The 21,104-nt window shown below is 41.4% G+C and overlaps 1 non-coding gene across 1 annotated transcript; it reads right to left on the bottom strand.

Annotated features, from left to right (window-relative positions):
• Nucleotides 1-4,118: 4,118 nt before the first annotated feature.
• Nucleotides 4,119-4,191, bottom strand: trnav-aac (transfer RNA valine (anticodon AAC)). The gene has a single exon. It is a non-coding gene; the product is annotated as a tRNA-Val (tRNA).
• Nucleotides 4,192-21,104: the final 16,913 nt, after the last annotated feature.

The raw sequence follows: 21,104 nt of genomic DNA, 5'->3' as shown, positions 1-21,104 counted from the left end.
GCGGTCTTGGGCCTGCTGGCGTACGCAAGCATAAAGGCCCACGGATACCATTGGCGCTCACGGTTCAGCATCATCCGTTGGCCAGGCCAACCAATCACACAGGGGATTCCTATGATGCTTTATGTACGGAATCCCATAAGCATAATAGAAATCTCCAAATAAATAACATTTCACACCACGGAAGTAAGAATAAATGGTCACATGTTCAAAATAAATGAATTTAATTAAGCATTCAATGGTCTCATTTTGTGCCGTTATGACTCCTCTCTGCCCCACACAACAGTGAGAGGGAAATAGAGGGAGAGCACGATTCCAACGAGGAACAGGTGCAGGAAGTTTTTATACAGTTCTTCTTATGTCGGTAAATCTTTTAAAATTATTTCACTTGAACTTTTTCAGTTCAACTTTTCCAAGGAGCATTTCAAGGAACTGGGAAGAAATTAAAAAATTGGGGTTGTTAAAAAGAAACCTGCCCGCCGGGGAATTGAATCCCGGTCTCCCGCGAGACATGCAGGGATATTCACCACAATACTAACGTGGAATTGAAACTTGCACTGTTTGATCAGAACTAGAAGCTAACTGTGAACAGAGTGAGAAAGAGACAGACAGACAGATAGAGAGACAGGGACAAAGAGGGAGGCAGAGACAAAGAGAGTGACAGGGACAAAGAGAGAGGCAGAGACAAAGAGAGAGACAGGGACAAAGAGAGAGGCAGGGACAAAGAGAGTGACAGATAGAGATAAAAAAGAGAGACAATCACAAAGAGCGAGTGGCCCCAGGGATGAGTTGACTTCAGTTATGTTGAGCGACTGAGAAGCTGCAATTGTTTTTCCGCAGAAGATTAAGAGGAAATTTAATCGAGGTTTGTAAATTTACAAGATGTTTTGATAAGAGTAAATAAGGAGAATCTGTTTCCAGTGGCAGGAGGGTCGGTAACTGGAGGACACGGATTGAACCTAACCGGCAAAAGGTACCAGAGGGGAGATGAGGAGTTTTTTTTACCACAGCCAGTTGTTGTGATCGGGAATGCGCTGCCTGAAAGGGCGGTGGAGCAGACACAATAGTAACTTTCAAAAGAGAATTGAATAAATCATTGTAAAGGAGAAATTTGCAGGTGTGCAGGTTAGGTTGATTGGCTATGATAAATTGACCCTTAGTGTTAGGGGGATTAAATACGTGGGGTTACGGGGATAGGGTGGGATATGTGTTCGTGTAGGGGTTACGGGAATCGGGTGGGACATGTGTCGGTGCAGGCTCGATGGGCCGAAATGGCCTCCATCTGCATTGTGGGGTTTCTGTGTGATTCTGTGTGAAACATCAGGGGAGTGGGATTATTTGAAGAGCTCTTTCAAAGTGCCAGCGCAGACTCAATGGGCTGCATGGGCTCCTTCTGTGCCGTATCAATCTATGATTCTATGAATCTATGATTTAAAATTCAAATTGAATGTTTTGAAATATAAATGTAAAACTTAAAATTTTAAACCTTGACAAAATTTACCTAAACGAATTTTATGTGTATGTTGATAGATTTTAGTTAACCAACGGTATTAAGGGATAATTGAAGTCTGTGAGACACTTCATAATTGTTTCTATAATCATTAATCAACCCACAACATTTTGTTGCGCACTGCAGGAATTGCTAACATGTATACAGGATGACAGTCAAACTTTAAAAACTTTTTATAGAATCATAGAAAATTGCCTGAACCCCTGTGGTTAATGAAGGGAATTTTAATGGTTGAGTTCCGTATGCACCTTGGAATTCTGGAAAACATGGTTTGCAGTTTGCAGACACGCGGCTTAGATCTGCTGTTGTGAACCAAGGTAAAGCTGCACGACCCTTGAATAATCTTTCACAATTCAACTGAAAGCAGCCGGAATGTGCAGCTTTGAGAGGGGCTGTCTGCACGGTCAGGGCTGGAAACGGAAGGGAGCGAGCGAAACCGTAGTGTTCTGTGTGTGTGCACAATTGTACAGAATAACACAAATGTAACAGGACTTTGTTACATTGCAGAAGAAATGCGAATTGAACCATTTTTGTACGATTTAAATGAACATGATTTACAAAATGTTTCTGCCTGGTTTCGAACCGGGGATTTTTCGCACGCTAGGCGAACGTGATAACCACTGCACTACGGAAACGCCGAGCAAAGTAGTCACCTTTTGCTATACATCTATGTATCTATGAAGAAAGTTTTTAAAGTTTGACTGCCACCCAGCAAACATGTAACAATTTCCTTCAGTGTGCAACACACATTTTTGTTGGTTTTAATACAATTATTAAGATTCTCACAGACTTCAATTGTCTTTGTCAGAACTCAAATCCCTGACTGGGAATCAAACCTGATTGTTTTCAATGATGATAGGAGGTCCTATGAGGAGAGATTGAGTAGGTTGGGCCTATAATCTCTGGAGTTTAGAAGAACGAGAGGAGTTCTCATTGAAAGGTGCAATTTTCTTGGAGGGCTTGAAAGGGTAGAAGCTGAGAGGTTGTTTCCCCTGGCTGGAGAGTCTAGAACTAGGGGGCAGAGTCTCAGGATAAGGGGCCGGCCATTTGAGACTCAGATGAGGAGACATTTCTTCACTCAGAGGCTTGTGAATGTTTGCAATTCTCAACCTCAGAGGGCAGTGGATGCTCAGTCATTGAGTATATTCAAGGATTTGAGAGTGCTTTTACACAGAATACAGAAAGTTAACGTTTGTGAGCTCATCCTTTATATTGAGCGGTTTCTCGTCTTTCAAAATGTGTCAGCTTTCGCTCAGCGGTTACTTCGCAGCACCAACTTCTTAGTAATTTCGAACTCTGTCTCACTGCGGGCGCAGTCTGGGCTTTTTTCAATCCCCTTCAACACCGAAATACATTATAGCAGTGATTTTAATTTTGCAGTGTGACATTTTTCGAGGCACCAGTAAATGATTCAATAACTTACTCCTATCAGTGTTGCGAGCAGGGTTCGATTCCCGGTTAGGGAAGAAATTTTGATATCAACGTTTCTTATTCATGAATGCGATGTAATTTTATTAAATTAATTGCATGCATCTAATGTGAAAAAATAAGAACTGCTTTAATCACCATTAATTAACCGGTAACTTTATTTTGCAGAATGAAAGACATGATAATATGGTTACTGAGGGACAGTCGAAACTTCATTCATTTATTTTGCTCTTTGCATCTCCTGAACTGTTAACCCATATCTCATTTTACACATTGCATTTCAGGAGAATGGTTTAAAATGTTCATTGCTTGAGAGAGCAGCGATCTGGGGCAACATTTGAAAAATTTAACGGGCAGGCTATTTCACAGAAAAAACCTATTCTTTCACATGATGTTTTCAGACCACACACTGACCGATCTTTGCTAGGCCCCAAGTGAATGATCTGCCACTTGCCCGCATTGAACTCCGTTAATCACTGGTCAGGGGAGATTTAATAGAGGTGATCAAAATTATGGGGGAAACAGTTTCCACTGGCAGGAGTGTCAGCAGGGCTATGGGGGAAGAGCAGCGGAGTGGGACTGATTGGATAGCTCTTTCAAAGATGCAATATGAATTGCTCATTTTAACCTGCGATTGATAGATTTTAGTTAACCAACGGTATTAAGGGATCATTGAAGTCTGTGAGACACTTCATAATTGTTTCTATTATCAATAATCAACCCGCAACATTTTGCTGCACAGTGCAGGAATTGCTAACATGTATACCGGATGACAGTCAAACTTCAATAACTTTTTATATAATCATAGAAAATTGCCTGAACCCCTGTGGTTAATGAAGGGAATTTTAATGGTTGAGTTCCGTATACAGCTTGGAATTCTGGAAAACATGGTTTGTATTTTGCAGAAACGCGGCTTAGATCTGCTTTTGTGAACCGAGGTAAAGCTGCATGATCCTTGAATAATCTTTCACAATTCAACTGAAAGCAGCTGGAATGTGCAGCTTTGAGAGGGGCTGTCTGCACGCTCAGGGCTGGAAACTGAAGTGAGCGAGCGACGCCGGAGTGTTCTGTGTGTGTGCATAACTGTACAGAATAACACAAATGTAACAGGACTTTGTTACATTGCATAACAAATGCGAATTGATCCATTTTTGTACGATTTAAATGAACATGATTTACAAAATGTTTCCGCCCGGTTTCGAACCGGGGACCTTTCGCGTGTTAGGCGAACGTGATAACCACTACACTACGGAAACGCTGGATAAAATAGTCGCCTTTTGTTATAAATCTATGAATCTCTGACGAAAGTTATTAAAGTTTGACTGTCACCCAGCAAACATGTTACAATTTCCTTCAGTGTGCAACACACATTTTTGTTGGTTTTAATACAATTATTAAGATTCTCACAGACTTCAATGGTCTTTGTCAGAACTGAAATCCCTGACTGGGAATCAAACCTGATTGTTTTCAATGATGATTGGATTGTCCTATGAGGAGAGATTGAGTAGATTGGGCCTATAATCTCTGGAGTTCAGAAGTACGAGATGTGTTGTCATTGAAAGGTACAATTTTCTTGGAGGGCTTGAAACGGTAGAAGATGAGAGGTTGTTTCCCCTGGCTGGAGAGTTTCGAACTAGGAGGCAGAGTCTCAGGATAAGGGGCCGGCCATTTGAGACTCAGATGAGGAGACATTTCTTCACTCAGAGGCTTGTGAATCTTTGCAATTCTCAACCTCAGAGGGCAGTGGATGCTCAGTCATTGGGTATATTCAAGAATTTGGGAGTCCTTTTACACAGAATATAGAAATTAACGTTTGTGAGCTCATCCTTTATATTGAGCGGTTTCTCGTCCTTTAATCGGTGTCAGCTTTCGCCCAGCTGTTACTTCGCAGCTCCAACTTCTTTGTAAGTTCGAACTCTGTCTCACCGCGGGCGCAGTCTGGGCTTTTTTCAATCCCCTTCAACACCGAAACACATTAAAGCAGTGATTTTAATTTAGCAGTGTGATATTTTTTGAGGCACCATTAAATGATTCAATAAGGTATACCTATCAGTATCGCGAGCTGGGTACGATTCCCGGTTAGGGAAGAAATTTTGATATCACCGTTTCTTATTCATGAATGCGATGTAATTTTATTAAATTAATTACATGCATCTAATGTGAATAAATAAGAACTGCTTTAATCACCATTAATTAACCGGTAACATTATTTTGCAGAATGAAAGACATGATAATATGGTTACTGAGGGACAGTCGAAACTTCATTCATTTATTTTGCTCTTTGCATCTCCTGAACTGTTAACCCATATCTCATTTTACACATTGCATTTCAGGAGAATGGTTTAAAATGTTCATTGCTTGAGAGAGCAGCGATCTGGGGCAACATTTGTAAAATTTAACGGGACCGGCTATTTCACAGAAAAAACCTATTCTCTCACATGATGTTTTCAGACCACACACTGACCGATCTTTGCTAGGCCCCAAGTGAATGATCTGACACTTGCCCGCATTGAACTCCATTAATCACTGGTCAGGGGAGATTTAATAGAGGTGATCAAAATTATGGGGGAAACAGTTTCCACTGGCAGGAGTGTCAGCAGGGCTATGGGGGAAGAGCAGCGGAGTGGGACTGATTGGATAGCTCTTTCAAAGATGCAACATGAATTGCTCATTTTAACCTGCGATTGATAGATTTTAGTTAACCAACGGTATTAAGGGATCATTGAAGTCTGTGAGACATTTCATAATTGTTTCTATTATCAATAATCAACCCGCAACATTTTGCTGCACACTGCAGGAATTGCTAACATGTATACCGGATGACAGTCAAACTTCAATAACTTTTTATAGAATCATAGAAAATTGCCTGAACCCCTGTGGTTAATGAAGGGAATTTTAATGGTTGAGTTCCGTATACACCTTGGAATTCTGGAAAACATGGTTTGTATTTTGCAGAAACGCGGCTTAGATCAGCTGTTGTGAACCGAGGTAAAGCTGCAGGATCCTTGAATAATCTTTCACAATTCAACTGAAAGCAGCTGGAATGTGCAGCTTTGAGAGGGGCTGTCTGCACGGTCAGGGCTGGAAACCGAAGTGAGCGAGCGTCGCCAGAGTGTTCTGTGTGTGTGCACAACTGCACAGAATAACACAAATGTAACAGGACTTTGTTACATTGCATAACAAATGCGAATTGATGCATTATTCTACGTTTTAAATGAACATGATTTACAAAATGTTTCCGCCCGGTTTTGAACCGGGGACTTTTCGCATGGTAGGAGAACGTGATAACCACTACACTGCGAAAACGCTGGATCAAACAGTCGCCTTTTGCTATACATCTATGAATCTATGAAGAAAGTTTTTAAAGTTTGACTGCCACCCAGCAAACATGTTACAATTTCCTTCAGTGTGCAACACACATTTTTGTTGGTTTTAATACAATTATTAAGATTCTCACAGACTTCAATGGTCTTTGTCAGAACTGAAATCCCTGACTGGGAATCAGACCTGATTGTTTTCAATGATGATAGGATTGTCCTATGAGGAGAGATTGAATCGATTGGGCCTATAATCTCTGGAGTTCAGAAGTACGAGATGTGTTGTCATTGAAAGGTACAATTTTCTTGGAGGGCTTGAAAGGGTAGAAGCTGAGAGGTTGTTTCCCCTGGCTGGAGAGTCTAGAACTAGGGGGCAGAGTCTCAGGATAAGGGGCCGGCCATTTGAGAGTCAGATGAGGAGACATTTCTTCACTCAGAGGCTTGTGATTCTTTGCAATTCTCAACCTCAGAGGGCAGTGGATGCTCAGTCATTGAGTATATTCAAGGATTTGGGAGTCCTTTTACACAGAATAGAGAAATTAACGTTTGTGAGCTTATCCTTTATATTGAGCGGTTTTTCGTCCTTTAATCGGTGTCAGCTTTCGCTCAGCGGTTACTTCACAGCACTAACTTCTTTGTAAGTTCGAACTCTGTCTCACCGCGGGCGCAGTCTGGGCTTTTTTCAATCCCCTTCAACACCGAAACACATTAAAGCAGTGATTTTAATTTAGCAGCGTGACATTTTTCGAGGCACCATTAAATAATTCAATAACGTATTCCTATCAGTGTTGCGAGCTGGGTTCGATTCCCGGTTAGAGAAGAAATTTTGATATCACCGTTTCTTATTCATGAATGCGATGTAATTTTATTAAATTAATTACATGCATCTAATGTGAATAAATAAGAACTGCTATAATCACCATTAATTAACCGGTAACTTTATTTTGCAGAATGAAAGACATGATAATATGATTACTGAGGGACAGTCGAAACTTCATTCATTTATTTTGCTCTTTGCATCTCCTGAACTGTTAACCCATATCTCATTTTACATTTTGCATTTTAGGAGAATAGTTTAAAATCTTCATTGCTTGAGAGATCAGCGATCTGGGGCAAGATTTGTCAAATTTAACGGGACCGGCTATTTCACAGAAAAAACCTATTCTCTCACATGAAGTTTTCAGACCACACACTGACCGATCTTTGCTAGGCCCCAAGTGAATGATCTGACACTTGCCCGCATTGAACTCCATTAATCACTGGTCAGGGGAGATTTAATAGAGGTGATCAAAATTATGGGGGAAACAGTTTCCACTGGCAGGAGTGTCAGCAGGGCTATGGGGGAAGAGCAGCGGAGTGGGACTGATTGGATAGCTCTTTCAAAGATGCAATATGAATTGCTCATTTTAACCTGCGATTGATAGATTTTAGTTAACCAATGGTATTAAGGGATCATTGAAGTCTGTGAGACACTTCATAATTGTTTCTATTATCAATAATCAACCCACAACATTTTGCTGCACACTGCAGGAATTGCTAACATGTATACCGGATGACAGTCAAACTTCAATAAATTTTTATAGAATCATAGAAAAGTGCCTGAACCCCTGTGGTTAATGAAGGGAATTTTAATGGTTGAGTTCCGTATACACCTTGGAATTCTGGAAAACATGGTTTGTATTTTGCAGAAACGCGGCTTAGATCTGCTGTTGTGAACCGAGGTAAAGCTGCAGGATCCTTGAATAATCTTTCACAATTCAACTGAAAGCAGCTGGAATGTGCAGCTTTGAGAGGGGCTGTCTGCACGGTCAGGGCTGGAAACGGAAGTGAGCGAGCGACGCCGGAGTGTTCTGTGTGTGTGCATAACTGTACAGAATAACACAAATGTAACAGGACTTTGTTACTTTGCATAACAAATGGGAATTGATCCATTTTTCTACGATTTAAATGAACATGATTTACAAAATGTTTCTGTTCGGTTTCGAACCGGGGACCTTTCGCGTGTTAGGCGAACGTGATAACCACTACACTACGGAAACGCTGGATAAAATAGTCGCCTTTTGTTATAAATCTATGAATCTCTGACGAAAGTTATTAAAGTTTGACTGTCACCCAGCAAACATGTTACAATTTCCTTCAGTGTGCAACACACATTTTTGTTGGTTTTAATACAATTATTAAGATTCTCACAGACTTCAATGGTCTTTGTCAGAACTGAAATCCCTGACTGGGAATCAAACCTGATTGTTTTCAATGATGATTGGATTGTCCTATGAGGAGAGATTGAGTAGATTGGGCCTATAATCTCTGGAGTTCAGAAGTACGAGATGTGTTGTCATTGAAAGGTACAATTTTCTTGGAGGGCTTGAAAGGATAGAAGCTGAGAGGTTGTTTCCCCTGGCTGGAGAGTCTCGAACTAGGAGGCAGAGTCTCAGGATAAGGGGCCGGCCATTTGAGACGCAGATGAGGAGACATTTCTTCACTCAGAGGCTTGTGAATCTTTGCAATTCTCAACCTCAGAGGGCAGTGGATGCTCAGTCATTGGGTATATTCAAGAATTTGGGAGTCCTTTTACACAGAATATAGAAATTAACGTTTGTGAGCTCATCCTTTATATTGAGCGGTTTCTCGTCCTTTAATCGGTGTCAGCTTTCGCCCAGCTGTTACTTCGCAGCTCCAACTTCTTTGTAAGTTCGAACTCTGTCTCACCGCGGGCGCAGTCTGGGCTTTTTTCAATCCCCTTCAACACCGAAACACATTAAAGCAGTGATTTTAATTTAGCAGTGTGATATTTTTTGAAGCACCATTAAATGATTCAATAAGGTACACCTATCAGTATCGCGAGCTGGGTACGATTCCCGGTTAGGGAAGAAATTTTGATATCACCGTTTCTTATTCATGAATGCGATGTAATTTTATTAAATTAATTACATGCATCTAATGTGAATAAATAAGAACTGCTTTAATCACCATTAATTAACCGGTAACTTTATTTTGCAGAATGAAAGACGTAATAATATGGTTACTGAGGGACAGTCGAAACTTCATTCATTTATTTTGCTCTTTGCATCTCCTGAACTGATAACTCATATCTCATTTTACACATTGCATTTTAGGAGAATGGTTTAAAATGTTCATTGCTTGAGAGAGCAGCGATCTGGGGCAACATTTGTCAAATTTAACGGGACCGGCTACTTCACAGAAAAAACCTATTCTCTCACATGATGTTTTCAGACCACACACTGACCGATCTTTGCTCGGCCCCAAGTGGATGATCTGATACTTACCCGCGTTGAACTCCATTAATCACTGGTCAGGGGAGATTTAATAGAGGTGATCAAAATTATGGGGGAAACAGTTTCCACTGGCAGGAATGTCAGCAGGGCTATGGGGGAAGAGCAGCGGAGTGGGACTGAGTTGGGTAGCTCTTTCAAAGATGCATCATGAATTGCTCATTTTAACCTGCGATTGATAGCTTTTAGTCAACCAACGGTATTAAGGAATCATTGAAGTCTGTGAGACACTTCATAATTGTTTCTATTATCATTAATCAACCCACAACATTTTGTTGCACACTGCAGGAATTGCTAACATGTATACCGGATGACAGTCAAACTTTAATAACTTGTTATAAAATCATAGAAAATTACCTGAACCCCTGAGGTTAATGAAGGGAATGTTACTGGTTGAGTTCCGTATACACCTTGGAATTCTGGAAAACATGGTTTGTTGTTTGCAGCAACGCGGCTTCGATCTGCTGTTGTGAACCGAAGTAAAGCTGCAGGATCCTTGAATAATCTTTCACAATTCAACTGAAAGCAGCCGGATTGTGTCGCTTTGAGAGGAGCTGTCTGCACGGTCAGGGCTGGAAACGGAAGTGAGCGAGCGACACCGTAGTGTTCTGTGTGTGTGCATAACTGTACAGAATAACACAATTGTAACAGGACTTTGTTACTTTGCATAACAAATGGGAATTGATCCATTTTTCTATGATTTAAATGAACGTGATTTACAAAAAGTTTCCGCCCAGTTTCGAACGTGGGACTTTTCGTGTGTTAGGCAAACGTGATAACCACTACACTACGGAAACGCTGGATAAAATAGTCGCCTTTTGTTATAAATCTATGAATCTCTGACGAAAGTTATTAAAGTTTGACTGTCAACCGGCAAACATGTTACAATTTCCTTCAGTGTGCAACACACATTTTTGTTGGTTTTAATACAATTATTAAGATTCTCACAGACTTCAATGGTCTTTGTCAGAACTGAAATCCCTGACTGGGAATCAAACCTGATTGTTTTCAATGATGATTGGATTGTCCTATGAGGAGAGATTGAGTAGATTGGGCCTATAATCTCTGGAGTTCAGAAGTACGAGATGTGTTGTCATTGAAAGGTACAATTTTCTTGGAGGGCTTGAAACGGTAGAAGATGAGAGGTTGTTTCCCCTGGCTGGAGAGTCTCGAACTAGGAGGCAGAGTCTCAGGATAAGGGGCCGGCCATTTGAGACTCAGATGAGGAGATATTTCTTCACTCAGAGTCTTGTGAATCTTTGCAATTCTCAACCTCAGAGGGCAGTGGATGCTCAGTCATTGAGTATATTCAAGAATTTGGGAGTCCTTTTACACAGAATATAGAAATTAACGTTTGTGAGCTCATCCTTTATATTGAGCGGTTTCTCGTCCTTTAATCGGTGTCAGCTTTCGCCCAGCTGTTCCTTCACAGCACCAACTTCTTTGTAAGTTCGAACTATGTCTCACCGCGGGCGCAGTCTGGGCTTTTTTCAATCCCCTTCAACACCGAAACACATTAAAGCAGTGATTTTAATTTAGCAGTGTGATATTTTTTGAGGCACCATTAAATGATTCAATAAGGTACACCTATCAGTATCGCGAGCTGGGTACGATTCCCGGTTAGGGAAGAAATTTTGATATCACCGTTTCTTATTCATGAATGCGATGTAATTTTATTAAATTAATTACATGCATCTAATGTGAATAAATAAGAACTGCTTTAATCACCATTAATTAACCGGTAACTTTATTTTGCAGAATGAAAGACATGATAATATGGTTACTGAGGGACAGTCGAATCTTCATTCATTTATTTTGCTCTTTGCATCTCCTGAACTGATAACTCATATCTCATTTTACACATTGCATTTTAGGAGAATGGTTTAAAATGTTCATTGCTTGAGAGAGCAGCGATCTGGGGCAACATTTGTAAAATTTAACGGGACCGGCTACTTCACAGAAAAAACCTATTCTCTCACATGATGTTTTCAGACCACACACTGACCGATCTTTGCTCGGCCCCAAGTGGATGATCTGATACTTACCCGCGTTGAACTCCATTAATCACTGGTCAGGGGAGATTTAATAGAGGTGATCAAAATTATGGGGGAAACAGTTTCCACTGGCAGGAGTGTCAGCAGGGCTATGGGGGAAGAGCAGCGGAGTGGGACTGAGTTGGGTAGCTCTTTCAAAGATGCATCATGAATTGTTCATTTTAACCTGCGATTGATAGCTTTTAGTCAACCAACGGTATTAATGAATCATTGAAGTCTGTGAGACACTTCATAATTGTTTCTATTATCATTAATCAACCCACAACAATTTGTTGCACACTGCAGGAATTGCTAACATGTATACCGGATGACAGTCAAACTTTAATAACTTGTTATAGAATCATAGAAAATTACCTGAACCCCTGAGGTTAATGAAGGGAATGTTACTGGTTGAGTTCCGTATACACCTTGGAATTCTGGAAAACATGGTTTGTTGTTTGCAGCAACGCGGCTTCGATCTGCTGTTGTGAACCGAAGCAAAGCTGCAGGATCCTTGAATAATCTTTCACAATTCAACTGAAAGCAGCTGGAATGTGCAGCTTTGAGAGGGGCTGTCTGCACGGTCAGGGCTGGAAACCGAAGTGAGCGAGCGTCGCCAGAGTGTTCTGTGTGTGTGCACAACTGCACAGAATAACACAAATGTAACAGGACTTTGTTACATTGCATAACAAATGCGAATTGATGCATTATTCTACGATTTAAATGAACATGATTTACAAAATGTTTCCGCCCGGTTTTGAACCGGGGACTATTTCACGTGTTAGGCGAACGTGATAACCACTACACTGCGAAAACGCTGGATCAAACAGTCGCCTTTTGCTATACATCTATGAATCTATGAAGAAAGTTTTTAAAGTTTGACTGCCACCCAGCAAACATGTTACAATTTCCTTCAGTGTGCAACACACATTTTTGTTGGTTTTAATACAATTATTAAGATTCTCACAGACTGCAATGGTCTTTGTCAGAACTGAAATCCCTGACTGGGAATCAAACCTGATTGTTTTCAATGATGATTGGATTGTCCTATGAGGAGAGATTGAGTAGGTTGTGCCTATAATCTCTGGAGTTTAGAAGAACGAGAGGTGTTCTCATTGAAAGGTACAATTTTCTTGGAGGGCTTGAAAGGGTAGAAGCTGAGAGGTTGTTTCCCCTGGCTGGAGAGTCTAGAACTAGGGGGCAGAGTCTCAGGATAAGGGGCCGGCCATTTGAGACTCAGATGAGGAGACATTTCTTCACTCAGAGGCTTGTGAATTTTTGCAATTCTCAACCTCAGAGGGCAGTGGATGCTCAGTCATTGAGTATATTCAAGGATTTGAGAGTGCTTTTAAACAGAATACAGAAAGTTAACGTTTGTGAGTTCATCCTTTATAATTAGCGGTTACTCGTCCTTCAATCGGTGTCAGCTTTCGCTCAGCGGTTACTTCGCAGCACCAACTTCTTTGTAATTTCGAACTCTGTCTCACCGCCGGCGCAGTCTGGGCTTTTTTCAATCCCCTTCAACACCGAAATACATTATAGCAGTGATTTTAATTTTGCAGCGTGACATTTTTCGAGGCACCAGTAAATGATTCAATAACTTATTCCTATCAGTGTTGCGAGCAGGGTTCGATTCCCGGTTAGGGAAGAAATTTTGATATCAACGTTTCTTATTCATGAATGCAATGTAATTTTATTAAATTAATTGCAAGCATCTAATGTGAATAAATAAGAACTGCTTTAATCACCATTAATTAACCGGTAACTTTATTTTGCAGAATGAAAGACATGATAATATGGTTACTGAGGGACAGTCGAAACTTCATTCATTTATTTTGTTCTTTGCATCTACTGAACTGTTAACCCATATCTCATTTTACACATTGCATTTCAGGAGAATGGTTTAAAATGTTCATTGCTTGAGAGAGCAGCGATCTGGTGCAACATTTGTAAAATTTAACGGGACCGGCTATTTCACAGAAAAAACCTATTCTCTCACATGATGTTTTCAGACCACACACTGACCGATCTTTGCTAGGCCCCAAGTGAATGATCTGACACTTGCCCGCATTGAACTCCATTAATCACTGGTCAGGGGAGATTTAATAGAGGTGATCAAAATTATGGGGGAAACAGTTTCCACTGGCAGGAGTGTCAGCAGGGCTATGGGGGAAGAGCAGCGGAGTGGGACTGATTGGATAGCTCTTTCAAAGATGCAATATGAATTGCTCATTTTAACCTGCGATTGATAGATTTTAGTTAACCAACGGTATTAAGGGATCATTGAAGTCTGTGAGACACTTCATAATTGTTTCTAATATCAATAATCAACCCGCAACATTTTGCTGCACAGTGCAGGAATTGCTAACATGTATACCGGATGACAGTCAAACTTCAATAACTATTTATAGAGTCATAGAAAATTGCCTGAACCCCTGTGGTTAATGAAGGGAATTTTAATGGTTGAGTTCCGTATACACCTTGGAATTCTGGAAAACATGGTTTGTATTTTGCAGAAACGCGGCTTAGATCAGCTGTTGTGAACCGAGGTAAAGCTGCAGGATCCTTGAATAATCTTTCACAATTCAACTGAAAGCAGCTGGAATGTGCAGCTTTGAGAGGGGCTGTCTGCACGGTCAGGGCTGGAAACCGAAGTGAGCGAGCATCGCCAGAGTGTTCTGTGTGTGTGCACAACTGCACAGAATAACACAAATGTAACAGGACTTTGTTACATTGCATAACAAATGCGAATTGATGCATTATTCTACGATTTAAATGAACATGATTTACAAAATGTTTCCGCCCGGTTTTGAACCAGGGGACTTTTCGCGTGTTAGGCGAACGTGATAACCACTACACTGCGAAAACGCTGGATCAAACACTCGCCTTTTGCTATACATCTATGAATCTCTGACGAAAGTTATTAAAGTTTGACTGTCACCCAGCAAACATGTTACAATTTCCTTCAGTGTGCAACACACATTTTTGTTGGTTTTAATACAATTATTAAGATTCTCACAGACTTCAATGGTCTTTGTCAGAACTGAAATCCCTGACTGGGAATCAAACCTGATTGTTTTCAATGATGATTGGATTGTCCTATGAGGAGAGATTGAGTAGATTGGGCCTACAATCTCTGGAGTTCAGAAGTACGAGATGTGTTGTCATTGAAAGGTACAATTTTCTTGGAGGGCTTGAAACGGTAGAAGATGAGAGGTTGTTTCCCCTGGCTGGGGAGTCTAGAACTGGGGGGCAGAGTCTGAGGATTAGGGGCCGGCTACTTGAGACTCAGATGAGGAGACATTTCTTCACTCAGAGGCTTGTGAATCTTTGCAATTCTCAACCTCAGAGGGCAGTGGATGCTCAGTCATTGAGTATATTCAAGGATTTGAGAGTCCTTTTGCACAGAATACAGAAATTAACGTTTGTGAGCTCATCCTTTATATTGAGCGGTTTCTCGTCCTTTAATCGGTGCCAGCTTTCGCTCAGCGGTTACTTCGCAGCATCAACTTCTTTGTAAGTTCGAACTCTCTCTCACCGCGGGCGCAGCCTGGGCTTTTTTCAATTCCTTTCAACAGCGAAACACATTACAGCAGTGATTTTAATTTAGTAGTGTGATATTTTTCGATGCACCATTAAATGATTCAGTAACTTATTCCTATCAGTGTTGCAGGCTGGGTTCGATTCACGGTTAGGGAAGACATTTTGATATCACCGTTTCTTATTCATGAATGCGATGTAATTTTATTAAATTAATTACATGCATCAAATGTGAATAAATAAGAACTGCTTTAATCACCATTAATTAACCGGTAACTTTATTTTGCAGAATGAAAGTCATAATAATATGGTTACTGAGGGACAGTCGAAACTTCATTCATTTATTTTGCTCTTTGCATCTCCTGAACTTTTAACCCATATCTCATTTTACACATTGCATTTCAGGAGAATGGTTTAAAATGTTCATTGCTTGAGAGAGCAGCGATCTGGGGCAACATTTGTAAAATTTAACGGGACCGGCTATTTCACAGAAAAAACCTATTCTTTCACATGATGTTTTCAGACCACACACTGACCGATCTTTGCTCGGCCCCAAGTGGATGATCTGGCACTTGCCCGAGTTGAACACCATTAATCACTGGTCAGGGGAGATTTAATCGAGGTGATCAAAATTATGGGGGCAACAGTTTCCACTGGCAGGAGTGTCAGCAGGGCTATGGGGGAAGAGCAGCGGAGTGGGACTGATTGGATAGCTCTTTCAAAGATGCAACATGAATTGCTGATTTTAACCTGCGATTGATAGATTTTATTTAAACAACGGTATTAAGGGATCAATAAAGTCTGTGAGACACTTCATAATTGTTTCTATTATCAAAAATCAACCCACAACATTTTGTTGCACACTGCAGGAATACTAACATGTATACCGGATGACAGTCAAACTTTAATAACTTTTTATAGATTCATAGGAAATTGCCTGAAGCCCTGTGGTTAATGAAGGGAATTTTAATGGTTGAGTTCCGTATACACCTTGGAATTCTGGAAAACATGGTTTGTAGTTTGCAGAAACGCGGCTTAGATCTGCTGTTGTGAACCGAGGTAAAGCTGCAGGAACCTTGAATAATCTTTAACAAATCAACTGAAAGCAACTTTGAGAGGGGCTGTCTGCACGGTCAGGGCTGGAAACGGAAGTGAGCGAGCGACACCGTAGTGTTCTGTGTTTGTGCAGAACTGTACAGAATAACACAAATGCAACAGGACTTTGTTACATTGCATAACAAATGCGAATTGATCCATTTTTATACGATATAAATGAACATGATTTGCAAAAGGTTTCCGCACGGCTTCGAGCCGGGGACTGTTTCGGGTGTTAAGCGAACGTGATAACCACTACACTACGGAAACGTGGGGCAAGTTCGTCGCCTTTTGCTATAAAGCTATCAATCTATGAAGAAAGTTATTAAAGTTTGACTGTCACCCAGCAAACATGTTACAATTTCCTTCAGTGTGCAACACACATTTTTGTTGGTTTTAATACAATTATTAAGATTCTCACAGACTTCAATGGTCTTTGTCAGAACTGAAATCCCTGACTGGGAATCAAACCTGATTGTTTTCAATGATGATAGGATTGTCCTATGAGGAGAGATTGAGTAGATTGTGCCTATAATGTCTGGAGGTCAGAAGAACGAGAGGTGTTCTCATTGAAAGGTACAATTTTCTTGGAGGGCTTGAAAGGGTAGAAGCTGAGAGGTTGTTTCCCCTGGCTGGAGAGTCTAGAACTAGGGGGAAGAGTCTCAAGATAAGGGGCCGGCCATTTGAGGCTCAGATGAGGAGACATTTCTTCACTCAGATGCTTGTGAATCTTTGCAATTCTCAACCTCAGAGGGCAGTGGATGCTCAGTCATTGGGTATATTCCAAACAGAAGTCGGTAGATTTCTGACTGGTCAGGGCATCAAGGGAAGTGGCGATAGGGCTGGTGAATGGAATTGAGGCAGAAGATCAGCCATGATCTCATTGAATCCCCTACACTTGCTTATAAATCTGTTCCATTAGCTATTTTTTCCAGTTCTGACGAAAGGTTATCGACCTGAAACGTTTACTCTGTTTCTCTCTTCGCAGATGCTGCCTGACTTGCTGAGTATCTCCAGCATTTCCGGTTTTAATTCAGATTTGCAGCATCTGCAGTATTTTCTCAATTAGCATTTCATTCATTGTGCAAAACAAGGTTATCGCTTAATTAATAATGCTTTGAAAGCAACATAAAAGTTTAACAAAATAACTTCCCCCCAACGGGTGGCTCGAACCCACGATCCTCAAGTTAAGAGTGTCATACTTTGCCGACTGAGTTAGCCGGGACTTTTGAAATGATATTTTTGTCGCTGATTGCAGTCAGGAATCTGGTGTTCCGGCCCGGTCACAACAGCATATCTGAGCCGCGTTTCTGCCAATTAGGAACCAAATTCTCCAGAGGCCCAAGGCGGAAAAGGAACTCAAGCATTAAAATCCCTTTCATTAACTACAGGGGTTCAGGCAATTTTCTGATCGCAAAGCGCTTTAGTTCTTGTCAATACCTCTTGTCTATTTCTCGCTGTTTCCCGATTCTGTCTGTCTCTCTGGCTCTGTTTATTCTGTGTGTGGCCACCTGCGGGTTGATTTTGAAGGAATACCTGTGTTTGTCTCTGTTTGTTACTTTAAACAAATGAGGGCATCAGGCACTTCTGTGCATGACACTGAGGAATCAGGAGAAGGCAGGAGAAATGAAATAGAATATAAGCCCCTTAAAGACAAAGCCATGTGACAATGTAATTCAAAATAAGGACACGATAGGCATGCTAAATAATTACTTTGCATCGTTCTTCATAGTAGAGGATAAACTGCCATAGACAGGAGGAAAACGGAAACTGAATCAAGGGGAGGGATTTCCTAGATTTAATATGACGACTTCTAGCAGGCATCTGATAAGTTTTCACACAAGATACTGTTATCAAAGATGTAATACTGCTTTAAATTAGTAACTGTTAATAATATATTACATTAATAAATTTAATTAGTTACATCTTAGTCTTAAATTTCTGTAAAGTTAGTTAAGTTTCGAATAAATAAAGGCATGGCAGGGCAGCTCAGTGCCACGGAATGTGCATCCTGTGCCATGTGGGAAATCCAGGAGGCTTCACATGTCCGAGACAACCACCTGTGCAGGAAGTGTCGTCAGCTGGAGGAGCTCGAACTCCGGGTTTCAGAGCTTGAGCAGCAGCTGGTATCACTGCGGAGCATCCGCGAGGCTGAGAGCTACCTGGACAGCACGTTTCAGGCGGTGGTCACCCCACAGCTAAGGAGTGTGCAGGCAAAGAGGGAATGAGTGACCGTTAGACAGAGGAGGAGGACAGACATGACTCCAGGATGTTAATGTTGCCTCCCTGGTGCCAGTCAGGGATGTCACTGAACGGCTGCAGAATATTCTGAGGTGGAGGTGAACAGCCCGAGGTCGAGGTGTATATGGGTACCCATGACACAGGTAGAAAGAGGGCTGAGATTCCTGGGGCATTGCGGCAGGTTCTGGGGGAGGTGGGTCCAGTACAGGCCAGACAGGTTGCAATTCAACAGAGCCAGTACAAATATCCTCACGGGGAGGTTTGCTAGTGCTGTTGGGGAGGATTTTTATTAAGTAGGCAGTGGTATGGGCACCAGGATGTACCAATAGAAAGAAGAAACAAGATGCACTACAGATTTGGAGAGAAGGATAGCACTAATGTAAGAAATAGTAAGGTATTTGGTGGGGTCAGACTAAGAGAGAACACAGGATGTTCTAAGATAGGGTTACAGTGTATGTATGTGAACGCACAAAGCATAGTAAACAAGGTTGGTGAGCTGCAGGTGCAAATACCCACATGGGAATATGATGTCATGACAATAACGGAGACCTGGCTCAAAAAAGGGCAGGATTGGCTATTAAATATTCCTGGATAGAAGGTGCTCAGGAAAGATAGGGAAGGAAAGGTCGGAGGTGGTGTGGCAGTATTGTTTAAGGAGAATGTTACAGTGCTGGAGAGAGAGGATGCCCTGCGAGGACAAGGACTGAATCTATATGGCTATAGTTAAGATATAATAGAGGGGCCATTACACTACTAGATGTATTCTATAGGCCACCAAAAAGTGAGGAAATATGGAGAAGCAAATTTGCAGGGAAATTACAGAGAGATGCAAGAACTGTTCAAGAAAGGGTGTAAGGATAATCCTAGTAACTACAGGCCGGTCAGTTTAGCATCAATGGTGGGTAAGGTGCTAGAAACAATAATCAAGGGAAATATTAACGGACACTTGGAGAGGTTTAAGCTAATTAAGGAGAGCCAGCATGGATTTGTAAAAAGCAGTTCGTGTTTGACTAATGTAATTGAATTTTTTGATGAAGTAACAGGGAGCATTGATGAAGGGAATGCAATGGATGTTGTCGGCATGGATTTTATGAAGTCGTTTGACAAGATACCACATAGAAGGCTGGATAACCATTTTCAGGCTCATGGAATAGATGGGTCAGTAGCAGCTTGGAGACTGAAGGATAGCTTAACGATAGAAAACAGCGAGTTGTGATAAAGGTTTTTTTTTAAACTGGAGAATAGTAGACAGTGGTGTTCCCCAAGGGTCAGTGCTGGGGGCACTGCGTTTTTTGATATGTATATATAATTGACATGGATATTGGAATAGAGAGTAGAATTTCTAAATTTGCTGATGACACCAAACTTGGGGGTGTGGCAAACAGTGAGGATGATACCAATCGACTGCAGCAGGATATAGAAAGGCTAGCAGAATGGGCAGACAAATGGCAGATGGAATTTAATACAGAGAAGTGTGAAGTGATGCATTTTGGTAGAAGGAAAAGGGAGAGGCAATATACACTTAATGGCACAGTTTTAAAGAGTGTGCAGGGACAGAGGGGCCTGGGAGTTAATGTACATAGGTCTCTGAAGGTGTCAGGACATATTGAGAGAGTGGTTAGCAAAGCATATGGGATCTTGGGCTTCATAAATAGAGGTATTGAGTACAAAAGTAGAGAAGTTATGCTGAACCTATATAAAGTGCTGGTTAGGCCACAACGGGAGTATTGCGTCCAGTTCTGGTCACCACACTTTAGGAAGGATGTGAATGCCCTTGAGAGGGTGCAGAGCAGACTTACCAGAATGGTTCTGGGGATGGGGCATGTTAGATACAAGGGCCGGTTGGAGAAGCTGGATTTGTTTTCATCACCACAACAACAACTACAACAACAACTTCTATTTATACAGCATCTTTAACGTAGTAAAACGTCCCAAGGCGCTGCACAGGATGATTTTAAGAAAAAGGAGGTTGAGGGGTGATTTGATAGATGTGTACAAGATTATGGCATGTTTGGGTCCGCGAGACGGGGAAAGGCTGTTCCCACTAGTTGATGGTACAAGGACTGGTGGACACAGGTTTAAGGTTTTGGGCAAGAGATACACGAGGGATGAGAGGAAAACTTTTTTACGCAGTGAGTGGTGAGAACCAGGAACTCGCTGCCGATGGAAGTCGTAGAAGCGGAGACACTCAATGTTTTCAAGGGGAGATTGGAGAGAAACTTGAGGGAAATAAACTTGCAGGGCTATGGGGATAGAGCGGGGGAATGGGCCTGAATGGATTGCTCCACAGAGAGCTGGAACAGAATCGATGGGCCGAATGGCCTCCTTCTGTGCCGTTATGACTCTATGAATATGAATTATAGACTAGTTATAATGGGGGCTTCAACTATCCTAATATATCTGAATATAGAGAGTTCAGAGGAGAAGTGAAAAGGAAAATATGAGGGGCAAAGAGAGGGTCTGAGAATAGAATGGCAGCTAACATAAAAGGTAATCCCAAAGTCTTCTATAGGCATATATTACCAAGTTTAACGACACTAAGTTAGTGGCAGAGTAAGTAGTGCAGAAGGGAGCAGAAAATTGCAAAGGGACATTGGTTGAGTGGGCAAAACCAAAGGCATCAGATTCAGAGGGAAGGAAATTCGGCAGT

The sequence above is a fragment of the Somniosus microcephalus genome, unplaced genomic scaffold, assembly GCF_052327205.1.
Source record: "Somniosus microcephalus isolate GS21.2 unplaced genomic scaffold, FLI_Smic_1.0 unresolved_chr4, whole genome shotgun sequence".
Lineage (NCBI taxonomy): Eukaryota > Metazoa > Chordata > Chondrichthyes > Squaliformes > Somniosidae > Somniosus > Somniosus microcephalus.
This window is presented reverse-complemented; position numbering and strand designations above follow the sequence as displayed.